This window comes from Papilio machaon, chromosome 17 (assembly GCF_912999745.1).
Source record: "Papilio machaon chromosome 17, ilPapMach1.1, whole genome shotgun sequence".
Classification (NCBI taxonomy): domain Eukaryota; kingdom Metazoa; phylum Arthropoda; class Insecta; order Lepidoptera; family Papilionidae; genus Papilio; species Papilio machaon.
Genome location: NC_060002.1, coordinates 5,732,973 through 5,754,018, shown reverse-complemented (window position 1 = coordinate 5,754,018; position 21,046 = coordinate 5,732,973). Strand labels below are relative to the sequence as shown.

Sequence of the window (21,046 nt, the reverse complement as noted above, 5' to 3'; positions counted from 1 at the left end):
AGCTATAAGAGATGAAAGCGGAATTCTAAGCTTATAAACAAACAAAGGGTGAAATATTAACAACAGTTACAATTGGAATAGTTAAAGCAGATAAAAAATTGTTTCGCTGTACTCAGATTTTAATTTCTCACTAAGGATAACCTGAGTGTAGATTTCTCATATTATATCTGTTGTTAGGGGTACAATTTAACCTGAGTGGGGTAGTTAAGTTTATCTTTTGAAAACGTGTAATCTAACTACAAAAAGCCAATTTTCATAGTAAAATATATTATTTGACCCTTTGCACTCGACGTTTTTTTTAATTCGTATTACCAGCAACTCGACGCGATTTTAGTAAAAGATCATATTCACATGTAAGTTTGATATACGCATAAATTGACTTGCATCCATGTGCGGAATGCGCAGTGTTGCTCAAACCGCGATTGTTTGCTGTTATCGAGAGAATAACAATACCCGAATCGCGACCGTCATTTGTCACCAACAGCGAAACCTAGTCCTATAACTAGTTTTACGATGTGTTTTTGTTCTTATGTTAAAAACTGAAAATTATTTGAATTGTCTTCGTAGCGGAGACCTCGTGTGCAAAGAGATAAACTACGTTGATAAAGTTTAACTTTTTTTTTTAAATAAAGTGACTAAAAACACATCGTTTTACTTTCTCACACAGAGTCATTAATTGATCCAGCTTAGTACAAAGTTAGTATGAGAAATCTACCTTAAGGATATAATTTAGCAATAACTGAGTGTAAAACATTATTCGTAAATTCAATGGCCCTGCATTTAACTCCAGTTCACTGATACTTTTCCACAAAATCTCGGACCAAAAATAAAGACACTGATTTATGAAAAAAAAACTTGGTATGAACCAGTGATGTCAAAACGAGACATCGATAAACAAATACAGTAATCCGGCTTACATTTGCATCGCATGCCGGCCGGGTAATCCCCGTTGATTGGCCAAACTGTCTAACGTATGAACTGAACTGAAGCCGTGAGTTCGCGACGGCTAAAACCTTTCCTAAGTGAGTCGTAAAGCCCGCTATACACATTGGCCGAGGTTTGTCGAGTGAAGGCGAATACCAACGCATAGAGATTTGTGTTGCTTGCGACAGCAAGCGATGAAAATGTCTGTACATTGCATATAGTTGCGATACATATCTAAACTGTCTATACGAGCGACGCCGGCGTCACACGTGTATAGAGGTCCTTTATAATATTACAAGGTTGCAAACGAGCAACGACCGCATGAATTCGTTGAAATGGCGAAGCGACCACTGCCCATAGACATCCGCAATTGCAGATGCGATACCTTTAATCGACGAAGGAGGAGACGCACAAAAAGAGAACATTTCCCCTTCCTATGCATCTCCTCCTCCATCAAATCCATTTGGCGTAGTTTGTCACGACTCGCAGGTGCTTGCGTCCACTTGCCTCACTTGGGCACACATACTGTACATTTGGCAAGTCTATTAAACACCAATGATTAATTTCTTCTGGCGCACGGACAAACATGTTGACTAACATAACATCATTGGCCAATTAATTTTATAATTAAAAAAGTGCTTTTCGTTTGCGGGATTTTTCGGGAATTCTAATTCTTAAGTATTTTGAAGAAAATATACATTACTAATTAAAACAATATGAAGTTGTTTTCATCTTACTAATTTTATACATGTGAATGTTTGGATGTATGGATGAATGGATGGATATTTGTTACAAGGAATCTCCAGAACGGCTGGATGGATCTCGCTAAAATATGGCATAGATAACATAGTCTGGATGTACCAGTGGCTACTAATTGAGTGTTTTTTAAATCCCGCGCGGACGGAGTCGCGCGAGACAGCTAGTATAGCAATAATGTGAAGGAATGAAAATAAAACATTACGTTGAAATGTTACTCGTAGCGCCATCTATTATAATTAGAAGTTAAACATCCTTTATTCGTCGTTTTGGCTCTGGGAAAATTTTAACGTTATCGTTATGTTTGTAAATGTAAAGGAAAAAATAGTAGATACTAAAATTCGTGACACTTTCAAATGAAACATGTAAATACTAACTATCACGGACAAGTTTGTTATAACGTACGTACATAGCAATTCTGCGACTTGATCAAAACGTCTGTAAAAAACCAATGAAAACGAAAAAGGAACAGCGAACGAAAATGGCCGTTGAATGTCCAGCGAAGTGAACGTTGCACTTTCACAATTAAAATAAAAAGTAAAAAATAAGCGAGTCGCTTGAAATGAACCGCTGGCTCAGTCTTCAGGCACCGACGACGCCACCTTACAGCGCTAGTGTCGCAACATCTCGCGCGCTAGAAATTAGTTTCGCTATTCGACGCTGCAACTGCGTGGCGCTAGTTATCGAAATACTTTTTTTCATAAAACTTTTTGTAAACTATGAACTTTGAAAACATTTTGTGAAATTTTGCCTATGAACTGTAGCCAAGCTTTGATAAGGGTAATGTTTTTCTCTTGGTCTCGTATAAAGTCCTTTTACAAAAACATAAACGCGCGCGACGTTGAGTTCTGTCAAAATAGAAAAATATAGTAGGTGTCTGACTTAGCCCGAATAGAACGTTAAAAAGAGAATGATTAAAAATTTCGCACCTTTCTCGGAATGGTAAATAGTACGTGCGATACCGAAAAAAGGTATCGAAAACCGTCGATCATGTGATCGGTCGACAGATCGAAACGGGTCAAGCACAACAGGTGAGTTGTGGGGCGCATCAACTAAAAAATAAAATATCGAAATGCGAAAAAATAATAAAAATCAGGCAAATATAGTAAATTGAAAAAAGAATAGTTACATCTCTGTTTACCTCGTGCGTAGTGTAACGTGGCGTCCCTGTCGGTGGAGCGCGCACGTGGTCCCGGCGGCGCGCGGCGCGGGGTGATGGGATCGGGCGGGGCGTGCGCGGGGAGTGCGCGGGGGGCGCGGGGCAGCGGGAAGCCGCCGAATGCCACATCCCGTCGCGGCCCGCGCCGACCGGCTGCGTTGCCCGTAACCTCCGATTGACCTCAATTTTTTTTTTCTTCAATGTAAATATTCGGCTCGTTTTGCCGCATAGTCTGTAAGTGGTGTTAAGTTCCTCCGGCGCGTTCATTTTTATTTTATTTTTTTTAGAAATTATAATTTCTGAAGCCTCTTCGCCAATATTTCGACTTTTTAGAGACTTATGTGCAATCAAAATTACTACTGAAGTGGTAAAAGAACTTTGTATTTTTCGGGACTGTGTTGTTAATATAACTATGTACAAACTGTTGGTCGATTAGCCTTTAAGACCGATTCGTTTTGTTTATGGTGCTTGTCTTAAAATATTCAGCTTAATTTTACACTTTCGTGGGTCAATTCGCGTGGTCATCTCAGAAGAATAACAGAAGTGTATCTTCTTTCTACCTCGGCAGGTAATTTGAAGTGTTTTGTGAATTGTATGATTTATGTTATGGTGTAAAATTTATGTTGTTTTATTGTATGTTATTTTATTTTTTTTGGTTTATATAAATATTATAATTTTTAGTACAGTTTCTGTAAACTAAGTATATATATATATCAAAACTAAACTAAATATATATAAATGAAAAAAATGCCGAATAAGATTTTGTCAAATTTTAATACAGATTAAAAATGCTAAATAATGTTACATACTGACCATGGGTCTCTGAGACCAAAATCCCCGTTTGAAACATATTATTATCTCTGTTTTGTCAACTATAATGAGAGGGAAGACGATATGTCTTATACAGAGATTTTGTAACAGAATATTACTATTAAAAAATTAATCAACAGTTTGTCAGAATTGTAACTAATAAATCGTAACAGTGTTTTCAACGAATCGTCACTTGCGTTCATTAAATTCATAAACAAAAAGTAAATCTATTGCAAAATGAACGAAAGGATTAAAAAATGGTCCAGACCTTGGCGCGACAATGTCCACTCGATTGAAAAATCGATCTCTCGTTAAAAAACGTGAGGGTGAATGGACTCGACAAGACAGCTGCCGGACCACGTTTTAATAAAACAATTATTATTTATGGTATTAAACATCAAATTACATAATCAATTATTCAGCTACTAGATCCACTTCTTCAAATTCAAAGTGTCATGATTTAGTTAGTCTATAGTACTATATTTCTTAATAATTGAGCTGTTCAGATCAAAGTAAAAAATTCAAATTCCGTTTCATATTTAATAACATTACATAGACCGATATATAGATATTAAAACTTGTCATTAGACAAGTTTTAATATCTATATCAAGATTACTTCTCATAATTCTTCTATTTGGTCTTCTTATAAGCATATTCCAATTAATTAGGGTTAAAATTAGTTTAATTTATGAACATTGTTTTTTTCATTGATTTAACCCTAAAATAGAATACGCAAAAGACCGCTGTTTTAATTCCAATTTAAAAATGTATCTTTAATACCTAAAATTATACTTAAGATATACATAAAAGAAGTTCATTTTATTTCGGGTTCTGTCGGGTGTTATTCTCTGTATAAAAAATTAAGCGCACAATTTCTTTGGAAAAAACACGAAGATTTTTCTTAAAATAAAAAATGTTTCTAAATAAGTTTTCTTTTGCTTTATAATTTTTATCGTAAAGACAAAATGTACTCGCCGTTTGTTAGGCATATGTATTTATTTTCCAATTTAATTACTAACTTTTTCTTAATTAGTTAAATGTTGCCTCAAAAACTACATAAAACTAACACTGAAGTAGTGAATCTAACTAAAATAGTGAAACTAGCTCTGAAATCTATTTATGTGGCTACACCAAAATTACACCTGTAAATGCAATATAAAAACACAAATCTTAATTTGAGAAAAACAAATATAAAATAGCCAATAGAGATCTTACTAATATTATAAATGCGTATGTGTAGATGGATGGATGGATGGATGTTTGAAGTTATCTCCGGAACGACACAACGGATCATGATATAATTTTGCACAAATGTAGAACATAGTGTGGAAGAACAGGCTGTTTAGTATGTTTTTTTTTCTAATTCCGCGCGGACGGAGTTGCGGGTGACAGATAGTATAAAATAATTACCGAAAATATATTAACTACTAGCTGTCGCCCGCAACTCCGTCCGCGAGGAATTAAAAAAAAAAACTTAATTTATAACTTCGGTTTTTTCCAAGCTATGTTCTACATCTATGGCAAATTACATGCAGCCGTTCTGGAGATACCTTCTAACAAACATCCATCCATCCATGTAACCATTCGCATTTATAATATTAGTAAGATTTACATGAAATTTCAATTTGAAAGACAAAACAAAATCAATAATTGATTTGTTAGAGCAAAATGTAAAATTACATTTCCACAAATCTACATTTCCAAAAAATTCAATACATTCCAAATAAGTAAATTAAATATCAAACATACAGATGGATTAAAAATCCCTTTTTCTGAAGACTTCGATTAAAAATGTGATTTGTGAACAAAAAAAACAAAATTGACAAAATACGCTTATTCTTAATTACTATGTTACTTATTCCTTTGCCGATTTCTTTCTTTCATAACATTGCCCGTTACTGCTGAAAATGTAAAGGCATTATTGAACTAATTCTGTTCAAAATCCAGCTATAAACATATCCGTCCTAGTGGATTGAAAAAACCTATTTATTAACATTAAAATAACTTTGATTGTGTATGTGTGGACAGAGTGGACAGAGACAGTTAACATTGTTAGAGAGATGTTAAAAGTTAAATCAAAATAGCTGTTATATCAATAGTTATTTTTAAGAGCATTATGAAACCTTGAAGTATCAAAGAAAATTTCGTATTCCATCAGGTCAATGTCACACACGCACTCTGAAAAAAAGGTGGTAAATAAATAATGATTATCAACAAGTACGGCGTAACGTATCCCCAGCCGATGTAAAAATGTCGAACACAAAAATGCAGTCAATGGAATCGTTTTTAAATGCATATAAATGTACATTAAACACTCGCGCACCTCTCATTGATATTGTCGGCCGGCGATTACGAGGATTTTTTGCGAATGATTGAATTTTATTTACAATTAACCCGGCCTCAGTAGCGGCGAAAGCGAGAGTGACGATTAAATGCCATTTAAAAATAAAACAGACACCGACATCACATCGTACGGACCGTAATTTATACTTGCACACAATTCTCTTTGTACATTCGTCGTTCGCGATTGTAAGCTCACGGGAGGTAAGATCCAATTAGAATTCTTAAGTCGTTAGGGGGAGGAAAAGAAGTAAGGCGTGCAAGAAAACGTCGTAAGTCGTAAGAAACCGCCCAAAGGAAAATCCGTAGGGTAGGCGAGCGGGCGCAGACCCGCCTAATTTGTCTTAGGCGGAAAAATCGCGCGGCGATCACAAGTGGCTCGTAACGAAGTCGTGGCGGGGCGGTGGGGGCGCAGTGGTGAGGGGCGGGGGCGGAGGTCGGGGCACGGCGCGGCTCGCGGCCTCTCTCAGTCGTCCGTCTGAAGTCGCGGCGGCCGGCCGGGCCGCGCGGCGCAATACACGTTCCTCGTGCTCTTGTGATTATAAATTTTAATAAATACAAAATTTCAAAAAAAATTAACATACTAAATTTAAATTAAAAAAAATCTAACCGCGTCAAATCGAAGGATATTTTTAGGCTAATCTCCCGTGGACCCTAAATTTTTGAAATCTTACCTTGTCGGCCGCGGAGACAAGTTTTGCGAAATTTTTTATATTTACGTCGGTTACATTTGTGAAGAGATTAAACTTTTGGCCGTTATCGAGTATATTTTTTATTTAAAAATTTATTTTTTTTAAAAAGTAATCGAGTGACGATTGATAAATAATAATTAGTAAGCGTTAAATTAATGTTAAGTAATTAGTTATACTTTAGTTAAAATTGACTGCCGCAAGTACTTAATTGATTAATTAGGCTGTAAGAAGTTAAACCTGTATTGTGAAGAGACACTTTGTGCTGCGCCCGCGAGAAGTTCTCTGGACCAAGGTTAACACTTTAAAATTCTTATTTTTTAGAATTAATGTGCAAAAAGTGTTATTTATTCTTACAAAGATTATAATCACTATTACATGTTAATTTAATTATTATTTTAAAGTACTACGTACGGTTTTTTGTCTTTTGTTCGTTGATTTTGAAACATTTTTTTGTTATACAGTATCGACGGCGGATGTGAGCGACCGGCATTTTTTTATCAATTTATGTTTTTTAGTACTAATTAAGTTTATTGTTTTTGTAACAATAATATTTGACAGAATAAAGTTGTTTTATGATTTTTGTTTGATTTATTTTTATATTTATTTAATAAATTTATTTTTTGATTGCATTTCTTTGTTTTTATTTCATTTTAACCAATATTATTTCATTTTAGTGATATTATATTATGATGGTTTTTAACAAAGTAAATAATGATGCCTATTTTTTAGTAACAGTTTTGTATTTCCTCTTTTGTTACGTCATAATTGGATACATTCTATAAACAATTATTTATTTTGTCTCAAAGCTTTGGCTTGAAACGACACTGTTTTTGAGACACCGACGGACTGCAAACAGTAGCACAGAATTTGTTACTCGTAGAATTAAAATTTTAAAACAAACTAAAGTGGCTTATCAAGTTTAAGGATAAGGCATTTTGAGGCCGATAGCTTGTAATGTTAAAAATAAGAAGAATGATTAATTTAACAGCGGATCACTTTATATAGACAATTAATTTTTATAAAAATGATTTTAAAATACAATTATTGTGGCCAATTCTTAGAAAAAGCTACTTTTTCATGTGGCCACATGTGGCCATGACTGACCATTTCATAAAATTGATAATGAAAGTTTGACTGAAAAGCAAACGCATAGTTATCTTATGTAATGGTTAAAATTCGTAATCATATCATCATATAATTTTCCACTGTTAAAGTAATTGTGGAGGAATCTTTGTGATGCATTTTGGCGGCGGACATTGCATTTGCAAAAAAAATCTATTACCCAAAAGTAAAAATAACAACATAAGCTTTGAAGTAAAATGAAACGCCGTTACGTTTATTTCAACAAATTAACTGAATGATGGCCAATTCTAAGATACGGCCACGATATATACTCACTCTTAATGATATAAAGGATAGGTAAAAATCTTACTAATATTATAAATGAGAATGTTTGGATGGATGAATATTTGTTTGAAGGTGTCTCCGGCTCCTCCGATCTTGATGAAATTTGGCACAAATGTTGAATATAGTCTGGAAGAACACATACGCTAATTATCATTTTTTTTTCATTAGTACGTTACGCATTGAATTTAAAAGAATTGATTAACGAAAAATGTTAAAATAATAATTGATATGTACCGTTTCGGATTACAGAGTAATAATTATTATTATAAATAAAATAATGATAAAAACTCTTCTATTTCATTTCACTCTAGCTTATTGCAAATGATAAAGTACAGAGATAATATTAATAAGATTAATGCAATTGTGATTCGTTTTAAATGGCTTGTCACTCAAAATTAAAAACTTCGGTTTAAAGAAAAAACCTATAGAGAATATATTGATTAAAATTAAGAAATATGTGAATACTCTGTACCCAGTTGCGTTAAATGCATATCAATGTTAGTTGGGCAATGTGATAACATTTAAAATCATGATTTTAAATTGTAAGAGCATAAAACTGATCTGAAGTTATTGCTATTTTAATTGAGCAGGCGCTTCTTCGAAACATATTGTGATAAGTAACGATTAGTCCCTGTTTGGGTAAACTTATCAAACTTGTTCCTTATATTTAATTTAGCTTATTTACTCTCATATAAGTAATGTATCAATTTTTAACATTTAATTTAGACCTTGAAAATTTAACGCCATCTTTTGATTTATCGATAAATTTAATACGTTGCAAAGGGAGATGGTACTTTTTTAAATGATTACACTACTGGTGCACAGATGGCGCTATTCAAACAGGCGCAGGCGCATCTGTCAAGTTTCTCTCAACCGATTTATAGATGTCGCTGTTAGACAAATTAAATACGTTTTTAAATTATAGATGGCAGTATGTGTTTAATCAAGATTTATTCAACTTTTCATTAAGAAGAAACATAAAAGATTTTTTTTTAATAATGAAAAGAGTTGGGACTTCTATTAAAATGTCAATTTTTGTACATGAAAGAACTGTAAACTAATTATTGATAATTACTGTAGCCTATTTAGTTTCAAATATCCAGGTACTCCTTGTATTCGAGTTATGTAGGTAACCGGTTGGTTCTAAGACAATGGGCGTGCCTAACCGGGGTGGAGTTAGACGGACTAAACTTCTAAGAATGTGGGCGTTACAAGACTTGGGCGGTACTTTGAAGTTTACTGGTTAAGGTGGATTTTAAACATGCTTAGTTTATAAGATATAAGTCTTTATTTAATAAATTTTACCTATGAATTAGTGTATGTTATTTGTTATATAGCATGTTTATGACCAATAGGCTTTGAATCTCTTACTTCATTACATCCTATGTTATGCGAGGTTGTTGTTTCTTTCATTAAGAAAAGTTTTGAAACTTTCTTCTAGCAATAATTACTAAAGCTAAAATATAAAATAGCTGTCGCTCGTGACACCGTGCGCGCGGCATTAAAAAAAACTTAATTAGTAGCCTATATGTTCTTACGTCGTATGTTCTACATCTGTGTCAAATTTCATCAAGATCCGTTTTGCCGTTCCGGAGATATCTACCTTGAAACAAACATCTATTCATCCATCCATCTAAACTTTCCCATTTATAATATTAGAGTAAAATTTAAGTATGTGATTCATTCAATACACGTTACTAAAAATTTTTAGTGATGTTCAATTAATTAAACATTGCCTACGTAGGTTTTCTTTATAATTTTTTTAAGATTCGAAGCTACAGTCGTTTATTTGGTAATTTAACAATTTACAAAACTTTTAATCTGTGGAATTTAAAAAAGATATACTAAGATATATATGGAGGTACCTACAAATGAGTGAAATTTTTTATCACAGTCTGAATATATTGGTTATATCATTCGAATATGTCGGTTGTACCAGGCACTCATAAATGACTAGGTATAATGTTAATATTAAATTAAGGTCAACAGACGATAAAAGAACGAGAAATAATATGTCAAATAAGAACAAATGAGCGGGACAGATATATTCGATGTTGCTATTTAATAATAAATGGTTAAAAGTATCATTATATTTCTAGTATCATGAACCGGTCTCACAAGCAGAAGTTGTAATATAACTATAATGACATATTTACTACATTTATAGCGATGATAAACATTTGATAAAAAAAGAAAAAGAAAAAAGATTATTATGGAAAGGCAATATAATCTCATGTTACGTATCCATCGCCGCTATTTATTAATTAATAAAGAAAAACTTCTTGAATATTATTAAGAGTTAATTTTTTTCGGTACTAATCTGTCCAATACATAATTATTCTTCCTTCGATTAACGCTGTAATTGTAATTGTAACTGTTATAACTTAAACAAGTAAATAAAATAAAAAGTTATGGAAGAGCAGACAAATATGATTCGTATCCATTGTACTAGGCGCACATAACATGTGAGGCGATGTTCACGCGGACAAGGCCGGCTCTTGTGACGTAAGACGGTAGGCGGGAGGCAAGACGTGAGGAAGGAGGGCCCAAGACGTAGATGGGCGTGGCTTAAGTTAGAACACTGCCAACAATGAATTGTTTCTAAGTCATTAAGTATTCCATTATGAATGTATGGACATTGTTTTGTTAGTTATATGACTAGCTGAAGCTTGTAATAATGCGAATGAAGTTTTACCAACATAACTTAAATATTTGTGTTAACTTAGTCATGTTGTTTGTTTGTTGCTGCGTTAACGTTTCTTCTATTTATGTTTCAAAGTTGACTTTGTACACAATCTTATTAGAATCTTACTGTCAGTTAATTTAATATTTTTTTTACAGAAAAACTCACCAACCACTGAGACTCTCTACGCGCAGTAAATTCACCAATTTGTAAGTACATCCACAAACATTGATTACCGTATTTGTAGCAACGTATAAATTTTCAATTCTTTTAATTAAATACAATTTAAAAGATTTGAAATGTTGTCTAATAAAAAAAGACGAAGACGCCAAAAACAACCGCCTACTTTCTATATTTATTCATTTCCTTAAACATATTTGAATTTATAAAATAGGTTAGTTCTCTACCAAAAATTTAAAAGAAAAACTTCAAAACTAGGTAAATATTAAAATCTAAATACACACGGAAAATCTTCGAAATAAAATAAAAAGCAGAAAACTAGAAAAAGGAAAGCGGTCGCTACCAGAATGGAAGTAGTAACACAAAAAGTGTCACTATTTGAATGCATCCTCCAGATAAATTCAACGACTTGCCGGCACAAGTTTTTAGAGCAGATAACGAGACAGCAAGAGAGAGAGAAAGAGAAATACTGACGACCTACAAAGGCGCACCGCGGAAGCCTCGCAACTATGAACATATTTCATTATGAAGGAGTGCGACGTAATGATCGCTAAGAATTTCGCTCCATCGCTCTTCTGTTCTTAATACAAATACACAGAATAAGATCGACTAGATGTGACATTTATGCAAGCGATATTAACGTCGAGAATTCTTTTAAAAAGGAGTGTTAGTTCTTAAATTGTTTAAACTTTCGTGAGACATCATAATTAATTAATTAAGAAACGGCTTAACTCACGTTTTGATCGTCCGGTGACGGCACCGACTAGTTTCGGACCCATCGGGGGTCCATCTTCAGGGCGAGTGTTTAATCCGAAGACTTCGCGGTCGCGTCGCGTCTCGCACTGCGGGCCATAGCGCGTAGCGCGCGGCTCGAGGGGGCGGCGGGCGCGGGGGGCGCGGTGGCCGTTGCGTGCGTCGGCGACGGCGATGTCGACGAGTTCAAAATTGATGAGTCACTGTTGTTGTTAACATTAACTTACTAGTCGGTGCCGCCACCGGACGATCAAAACGTGAGTTAAGCCGTTTCTTAATTAATTAATTAGTGTTAGTTCTGTTTAGTATATTTTCGAATATGTTTCACCTACCTTATATATTTTTCTGTGTCGACGACAATATGTGTGCAAAAAAACACGATAGTCCTTTAAATATGAGGTCATAATAGTGTAATTAACAAATTATAAATCAACCTATTTTAAAATTTTAGCAATGAATAATTATAACTTTGTATGTAGAAGTTAGCTACAAAATTTGTTTTTTTTTATACGTTATTCCTGTTACCGATATCTACGTCATTTCTTTAATCCTGTAGCCGTGGTCTGGGAGACAGATTACACGTGCATTAACGTTAACTCCCTTTCACTTTAATCACACGAGCTTCCCGAACAAAAGAGCTTATCAACATAAGCAGGTGTGTTCTTAGAAACTTTTGCTTTTAATTAAACGAAATAATAAATTTTGCAAGCTATTTTTAATCTGTATTAATGCCACGTTATAAAACGGTTAATGGTTTTGGTTACATTGTTAATAATAAGTTGTTACTATCGAATTGATTTAATCAAAGACAAATTACAAATTTTTCTTGTATAAAATTATACAAGCTGTCTCCAGCGGAATTAAAAAAAACTTAATTAATAACCAATGTGTTCTTTCAGATTATTTTCTACATCTATGCCAAATAGAGATACGTTTATCCGTTCAGGAGATACTTAATGACAAACATCCATCCAAGTTTTCGCATTTATAATATTAGTAAGAAATAACATACATTATCTATCTACATTACACAAAATTACTAAATTTCACCAAAAAAAAAATATACCGTTATGACTTTAAATCTCAGTGAGTTGTAGGTCCTTGTAACCGTATTCTTAAATTTAATAACATTTTAAAATGCAACAATTTATTTATTATACATTTTCAAAACTGGTTAACAAGCGTGGAAAGAAATGTGCAAACGGGCATATGATTGTATGAAACATTTTTAATCTGTGTTCGGTTCAGATTTGACTTCCAAGTTTAGATTTATTATCACGACGAGTCCACATAGAGACGGCGAGTTCCGAACCTGTCCTAATGAGATCCTCGGAGTTACAATGGGGGTGCGATGCGTGCGTTTTCTTTTTTTTTTTTCTCTCTCTCCGTCTATTTTCTAGACCGATTCAAGGACCGCATTCAGTTCTCCTGGGAGCGTTTAAAAAGATGCAGTTTAAGTAATGATTCGACATGAGCGCTGGCATCGCGAAACGAGGTTGCATGCAGTGCTTTTAATTTCGTTAGTGGGGCCATTGTGAGACCGCCTCTTACCTCATGCGAGGTTTATCTTGACGTTGCGGGCTATGGTTTAGATGCTATTCGTTATAATATGCCGAGTGTAAATATGGACGGGTTAGGGAAATACGTGGAGTGTCACTGGTGATATTTTTTTTTATTTTTTGTTTCACAGTTTTATGTGGATTTTTAAAACTTGTCATTTCATAATAAAAAACTAGCTATTTACTCAAACTGAGTATTGCAGATTTCTTTTATATTTTGAATTTAATGCCTTAAAAGTAAGAATATAGAAAAAAACGTAGATCATATGCCTAGGTAAAAAACAAAAGATACTAAGGTTTCTATAAAGTTGTTTAACTAAAGTCTTGCTATTTAATTGCGACATTTAAACTTAAAACACGGATATTAATAACTTACTTATATCTGGATGAAACAAAGGTTTTTTTTAAGCTTTCATAGACTGTTATATCTACTGTTAATAGTAGTATATTATAAAGATTCTAGACTGTCGTAGCGGTTTCGTAACGTAATCCTCACGATGGAAAAAAATAAGTTTTTTTAATCAAGCGGGTCCCCCAATCGGACAGTGATTTAAGTCGGGGAACGTTCCGGAAAAGCGGGAGACGAGAGCTAGACGACAAAGTTACTGTCGGAATTTCCTATGTCACTTTAATTACGAGAACCATCTTAAGCCTACGATTTAGCAGCGCATCTCACTCGAGGCTGCCTCTTAGTTTTAATGGAGGGCCAGATGCACCTCTTTGGACGCAGCCTACCAAAGTCTTTTAGCTTTTGATGCGCCTTTTTAAATTTGTCTTTATGCGGCCTCAGCCGTTTTGTCATAGTAATGAAAGATCTAGCGATTAAAAAACAAACAAGTGACAGTTCACCTTAATGCTGGCATCTAAATTTTCCACTGTAAGTAAACGGTACAGAAAAAACTATTGACCAATTGCCACACTTTAAAAAAAAACCTATCCTATTATAAGTTACTATAGTAGTTACCAAAGACATAGAGTATCAAAATCATGTCGTAATAATAGACTTATGATAAATAGTGTCAAACAAAACACTATCGATTGGCCGCGGTATAATGAAAAGTGGCGGGAAACATAAGGGAGGAATCCTAATTACTTTCTCGTCGTTATTCCAGGGACTCCTAATGCGAAAACTTTAAAACTCTTTGAGCACGCCTTTATATTCGTAAGTGACGATGCGTGAAGTGTTAGCACCCAAGTTGCCGTGAAAATGTGTGCCTACTACACTCCGTTGAGAACACACGGGGATAGATTCGTACAGGAGACTCTCTTGTTATGATAAGTAACAAAAATATACTGTTATTCTGATTTAAATACGAAATATGTGATTAATAAACTGTTTCCTTATTGTTAACTAATTAATTAATTAAATTTTAATAATTAAAGTAACGTGAATTTAAATATTTTCTAACGTATGTAAGCCTAAGCATTAATTACTAATGATATTCCGTCATCATAAATTTAACTACGCGTAATTAAAAAAAAAAACTTATTTAGCAGCCTATGTGTTCTTCTGAGCCGAGATTTGTTGAGCAGTTCTGGAGAGAAACTTTCGTATTTATAATGTTAGTAAGATGTAAGTAATAAAAAAACTTTTTCTAGTAGAATTCTCTCCCGTATGTCCTCGTCCGAGAATCAAGCACGGTGTCTATTCAATTTACGACGTCTCGTGAGCAATTTCCTCGTGCGTCAGGCCGCCGGCGTTGAAACACTTTTCTTTTGTGAAAAAGCGCCATCTCACGACTACTTAACGATTCATTTTCGTTTTCTTCATATACTATCATGAAAGGACTGCGCTAGTTTCTAATTTGATATTTTATATTAAAGGCTACGTTTATATTTATTTACAGGGCGACATTTATGACCATGTGAGGTCTTTGAAATTGTAATTTGTTCTGACTGAGAAAATATGAAAGTATCAAAGAACTCTGAATGTGAAACGCATAAGATGTTCCTACAGTTTGTGTCAAACGGACAGTTTAAAACGACCGTATATCATGTCATGAATAAATATAAAAAAGATGTATTTAAGATGTTTTACATATTGCTAGATATCGTTTGTAATAAGTAAATCTGAATTTGCGTAGGATTATTAACACGAAAAATATAATTTTACTCTAACTACATGTTATTAAATTTTATAACTTATGAAAATTTTCTAAAAAAAGAGTAGTTTAAAATACTTCCCACTAAATCAATTTAATTACAAAATCATAAGAAAATGTATGTCAAATATGCTTTTACTAATTACTATTTATACGCAAAATATTAACGAACAAGTTAAATATATTTACGACTACGAGTATGTCCTTAATCAACATAGTACACAAGTAGGCTGTTTATCCTTATATCATCATAGTTGAAAAAAAAACTTAATTAATCATGGTCCAGGAAACGGAAGTAAGCAATGGCGGACGCATCGGCCTCCAATACCGTAAGCGCAAAGTGCCCAAGGCACTTTGAATTAAATTCGCTCATACAACATTAGTATGTGCTAGTTATTAATTATTTTTGTATTTAGAATTAGCTTGAATGAGCCAGGATAGAGGTATGCTGGCTCTTTAATGGCTTATTGGTTGCATCCTCACGTTGGCTCTTTTTAAATGGGCTCTTACGTTCATTTAATCCATCTACGGTAGGCAAATAGTAATTTTTAGTAATAATATGTACTATGTGAATGTAAAATTTTGCCGAAGTCAATTACCGATCTTGAACTATTTTTATTCATCTAAGTGTGCTAGTGCTACCTAAAGTGTTACCTTTTTTTTCCTTTGCGTCAAATTTAACTTATCAATCAGTCAAACTTGTAGGTACTCAACATTATATTAAATTAGATGTAGAATTTAAATTGCAAAAGTACAAGCTTGTGTTGTTAATTTAAATTATTTATACGTATGAAAGAGTGTAAAAGTGAGTTATAAAAGAAAGGTATAGTATTAGATCGGGCCAGGTGTTGATGGAAGACAGATGTCGGTGGCTTACTGGCGCGTCGTGAGGGGCGCGTGGGGAACAATGGACATTGTGCATGCAGGAATGCCACGCCAATGCGCCCCCAATTGTTAACTTGGTCATTTATAAATTATGCATATAAGTCATCGAGCAGGTATACTATTAAATAATTCACAACTTGTTTATTTTCGTAATTTTAACATGTCTAAGATTTCTACTTGTATGTTTTCTTACTTCTTCAGTCTGTTTTATTTTAGTTGTATCAAGTCTCCACCACTTAAAACAGGGTGCGTTTCTCCGCATTTTTCTTTCTTCATTGTGTTGTAAACAGTGTGAAAACTTTACTTTCCTTTTGTTTTTCTTCTGCATTTTTCACAAGTTGCCGCTTTTGTATGCGGTCGCCTCTTGAGGAAGTATGATTTTTTTTCTCTCCTAAAAGCCTCACGGACGGCGAAAATTATTTCGAATTGCTTTCGTAAAACGACTATTAGTTTCATTTCCTTTCTTTAGAAATTTTCCTTTTTATTTGTCGAAACCTTGTGGCTATTTTGTGGCGATGAAAAGAAAACTATATGAAAGAAATCAAAGAGCTTTGGCTACACTTAAAGAACTATTTTAAAATTTAAAAAAAACGAAATTCTTAAAAGATTCAAACATAAAAATTCAACACATTGTTCAATAGTACTTAGTTGTTTATTTTTATTTAGGAACGTTGAAAATTGAATGCAAAAATATGTCTAATTTCGGTGCAAAAGTAAATAAAAGCAACCAAACAATATTCATCTTAAAACCCATAGGAAAGAGTTTGTACGAAATATTTTAACAAGAGAGTCATTTAATTACTGACGACAAAATTTCTAAATGATGTTAAAAAACCAATCCTTTTCAAGACTAAAAGCTGCAAAATTATACAATTAACATAAAGAAATTTTTCAGTACGTCACCGTCAAGTCACTGCGGGTTTCTTTTATTAGGAAATCAAAAAATAAATAAATAAAAATCGGCAGAAGCTGGGGTTGGTCGCGTGTCCCGCCAGGTGTGGCTCCCCTACTAGCTGTCTCTTTATAATAATACTTATTATAACGATTCCTTATTATTTCTTGTTTTAATTGTGCACCGCGACTTGGCTTTTACTCCTTTTGTTCGCGTTTAATGGCGTTGATTGTTTCGTTTTTTTTTTTAAATGCGTGCGCGTGCCGGCTGCGTCTGCAAGATCTCCGAAGGCTATTTAATTTTTATGCAATTATTTTCTTTTTTTTCAATGGTGTAGTTTTACTGGACTTTCGACGGCATTGCTTTTAATTATTGTAATGAACCTTTGTGGTTTAGATATTAGGTTTATTACTAGGTTTAGTATACTACACGTATCACTATACAAAGACAATGAATATGCAGTTAGTAAATGTACTCTACTTATTTAGATTCATTAATTATTTTGACACATTATTAGTAAATTACTTTGGTTAGAAAAATAGATATAAAATGAGTTATAATCTAGCGTAATTTAAAAGTATTGTTATTGGCGAATAAAGTTACAGGTACTTTCTAAATCGGCTCCTATTTAAATCAAATCTTACTGATATTATAAATGCGAACGTTTAGATGGATGGATGTTTGTTTGAAGGTATCTCCGGAACGGTTCAATGGATCTTGATGAAATTTGGCACAGATGTAGAACATAGTCTGGAGTAATACATAGATTACTTATTAAGTTTTTTTTAAATTCCTCGTGGACGGATTCGCGGTCGATAGCTAGTATATAAATAATTTTAAAGACTTGTTCAACTAGTAAAAATATACAGCTTTAACCATGGGTTTCTGTGATTAAAATCTTCATTTAAAACATATTGTTATCTCTGATTTGTCAAAGATTATAAGACGAACGACGATATGTTTTATACAGAGATTTTGGTCTCAGAAACCAACTATAAGTAACGTATTATATTACATTTTAGGATGTTGGAAGATTTGTCGAAGTTAAATTACAGAGATACCATCGTGACCGCGGTATTGATGACAACGGGTTACTTGAGCTTTCTCATGCGAACTTATAATTGATTTAGGGTAACTTTTGCGCTCGTGTGTACCAAGATCACACGTGAATAATTCTAAACTTCTACGAATTTTATTTGTGACTGGTAACATTGAATTTATTCACTCTTATGAAACATATATCTGTCCCTTTCGTTTACCTACTTAAGAAACACAGGTAACTTTATGTTAAATTATTAAATTATCTCGTTAGAACCTAGTCTGAAATAACACATAGTTTACTACTACTTATTAAGTTTTTTTAATACCTACTGCGCGGACGGAGTCGCAGGCGACATTTAGTATGAAATAAATAATTATAATAGGCTGTCGTCATACATCCAAAAACTATAGTCATTATAAGCGAGATTCTAAGGGACCACGATATTTTTCTCGCTTCCAGCGGTTACTCGCTTTTCTAGGTTCGTCTGTACATCTTTCAACATCATATGTGTAATGTATTCACGTTTTGATAAAGTGATATGTTTTATGTTTTCTTATCACGCGATACGTCTGTTGGTAAGTTGATCCGTCATCACCGAACGCTCGAGTTATGCCAGATGGCCGGCAGAGGGCGTGCGTCACGTCTTATTTGTCCCTTTGTCTATCTGTTAGTCTTTTGGTATGAATTTAACCATATAATTTATATTATAGGTTAGGTTGGGTTTCTTAATCTTATATATAAAATTTCCATGTCACAATGTTAATTACTATACTCCTCCGAAACGGCTTTTCCGATTTTTACCAAATTTTATATGCGTATTCAGTAGGTCTGAGAATCGGCTACTATCTATTTTTAATTCTCCTATTAAGTTTTTTTTAACTGCGCGCGGACAGAGTCGCGGGCGACAGCTAGTATTATTTATAATGGTTACGAGTTATTAAAAGTAGCATATACTTTATACGGCGAAATCACTGTTAATACTTTGCAGTATAAATTGTTATTTAGGGATATTTCTTTTAAGACAAACAAACAATAGTACAGTGTATATTTAAGTTTTTATATAAACAAACATAAATCCATACTTGATATCTTATTATCTAAAGATACTTCTAGCTAATCTTGAGTAAAGCCGCGGGCACAATATTAGCGACGAGCAAGCCCGCGGTCTGAAAGTTTTTTAAATTATTTCGCGACATCTGTATGTATTTATACAAATGACGAATGCTCTAAAAGCACTATCAGGGGAACACGATATGACCGCAATGACAAAGATAATGGTTGCCTACGTCAATATGTCAAAAAAAATCAAAGTTCATTGACCGACTGGACGCCTCCTGTACGTTATGTTCCTGTTTGACTTACAAACGTTTTGAAATACGACACTACATTGGATTATTTTTATTCAATCTACATTGGTAATTTTTTATCTCTTGCTTTCATGACGTCATATTTATAGAGAGAATTATTTTTTTATTATTTAATAAAAATAATGTAATTTTTATTATTTACTATAATTACAATGATTTTTATTTAAACGGTCTATTGACCAGTATTAATATTTAAGCATATTTAACAAATCACTCAAATCACATCACGCAAATGTTGTAAAGGTGTTTTTCAGAAGCGCACGCGTCCTCTCGACATATGTTTTCATTCAGACCAATATTTATTCAAACATTCGCGAGCAAAAAAAAAGATACGATGATCCATAACCAAGGTGTTTTTATCTGTGACTGCAAGCCACCGGCTAAACAGCTTTTACGTGTTTTTGCCACGTTTTTTATTTTCTTTTTTCACTCAATTCGATTTAATGGCTTCCGAACCGCAAATTTGACTTTTTGCGATAGGGAGTTTTTTTTTAATAACCCTTTTTGTAGTGATACAGTTATTTTTAGAAACTTAGGTTGTTATACTTTATAAATTGTATCCGGTATTTTTATATAAAAATCCTTGTCTGAACAATCTAAGTAAAAAATATTAAATTATTTAAAAAAGATAAAATTTTTGTACATATGAGAAAAGTATCTTAAGGTACTACGCCTTGTAGATTTTTTATCTATTACTATTTTACCTTATGATATCAAATACTATTGAAAATAAACCTATAAACTAATACTGGCATAAAATTTAAAATGACGTGAAAAAGTGTAAATTTTTTTTTCAGCAGGTTACTAATTTGTACGGTAATAATGCTTTTGAATATTTCGTATCGAACATCAAATCTTAACCCTCCCACGACGATCCGACAACATTTAAGGGCATATGTCGCGCTCCCCCAAGCAGAAAAGACCACTTAAGATTTAAGGTACGTCTACAGTAAATATTTATAAATCATATATAATAAAAAATATCTTTCAACAAACTTATTATTAAAACTTTATTGCTGATTGTATTATTATTATTTATTTATTTAATTTAAGAACAAACTAAACATCACTCAGTTAGTATTAATAAAAAAAATGCTTTAATTAAAACTATTGGTATAAAGGAGCAGGAAAATAAGCAATTTGCATAGATTTAGATCACAATAATTCAGTCTCTAATATACATTATACAGAAATTAGATTGTCAGAAATAAATATTATAGTTCGTTCCCACTTCAGAAACTGTACCAAAACATACTATCTCAGTTTGTTCAAAGACAATTTAAAGGATGGCAATATGTTTTTTACGTTTATTTTGGAGGTGGAATTCCACATATGTTATTATGATTCGGATATAAAAACTTTTTTGTTTAAGTAAAAAAAAGTATGTATTTTTTTCTCGCTAATCGCTCCGCTTCGTACTGTAGTTTGGGCTTTAGTCGATTATGTCGGTGTTTACCCTGGTGTTCCTTAAGACGGTGGGGCGGTTAGGGTTCA

The 21,046-nt window shown here is 33.3% G+C and overlaps 1 long non-coding RNA gene across 1 annotated transcript in view; it reads right to left on the bottom strand.

Moving 5' to 3' along the window:
* The window catches only part of LOC106721611, a 53,448-nt gene that overhangs the window by 6,178 nt on the left and 26,224 nt on the right, over positions 1 to 21,046 (bottom strand). The gene's annotated exons all lie outside the window — the stretch shown is intronic.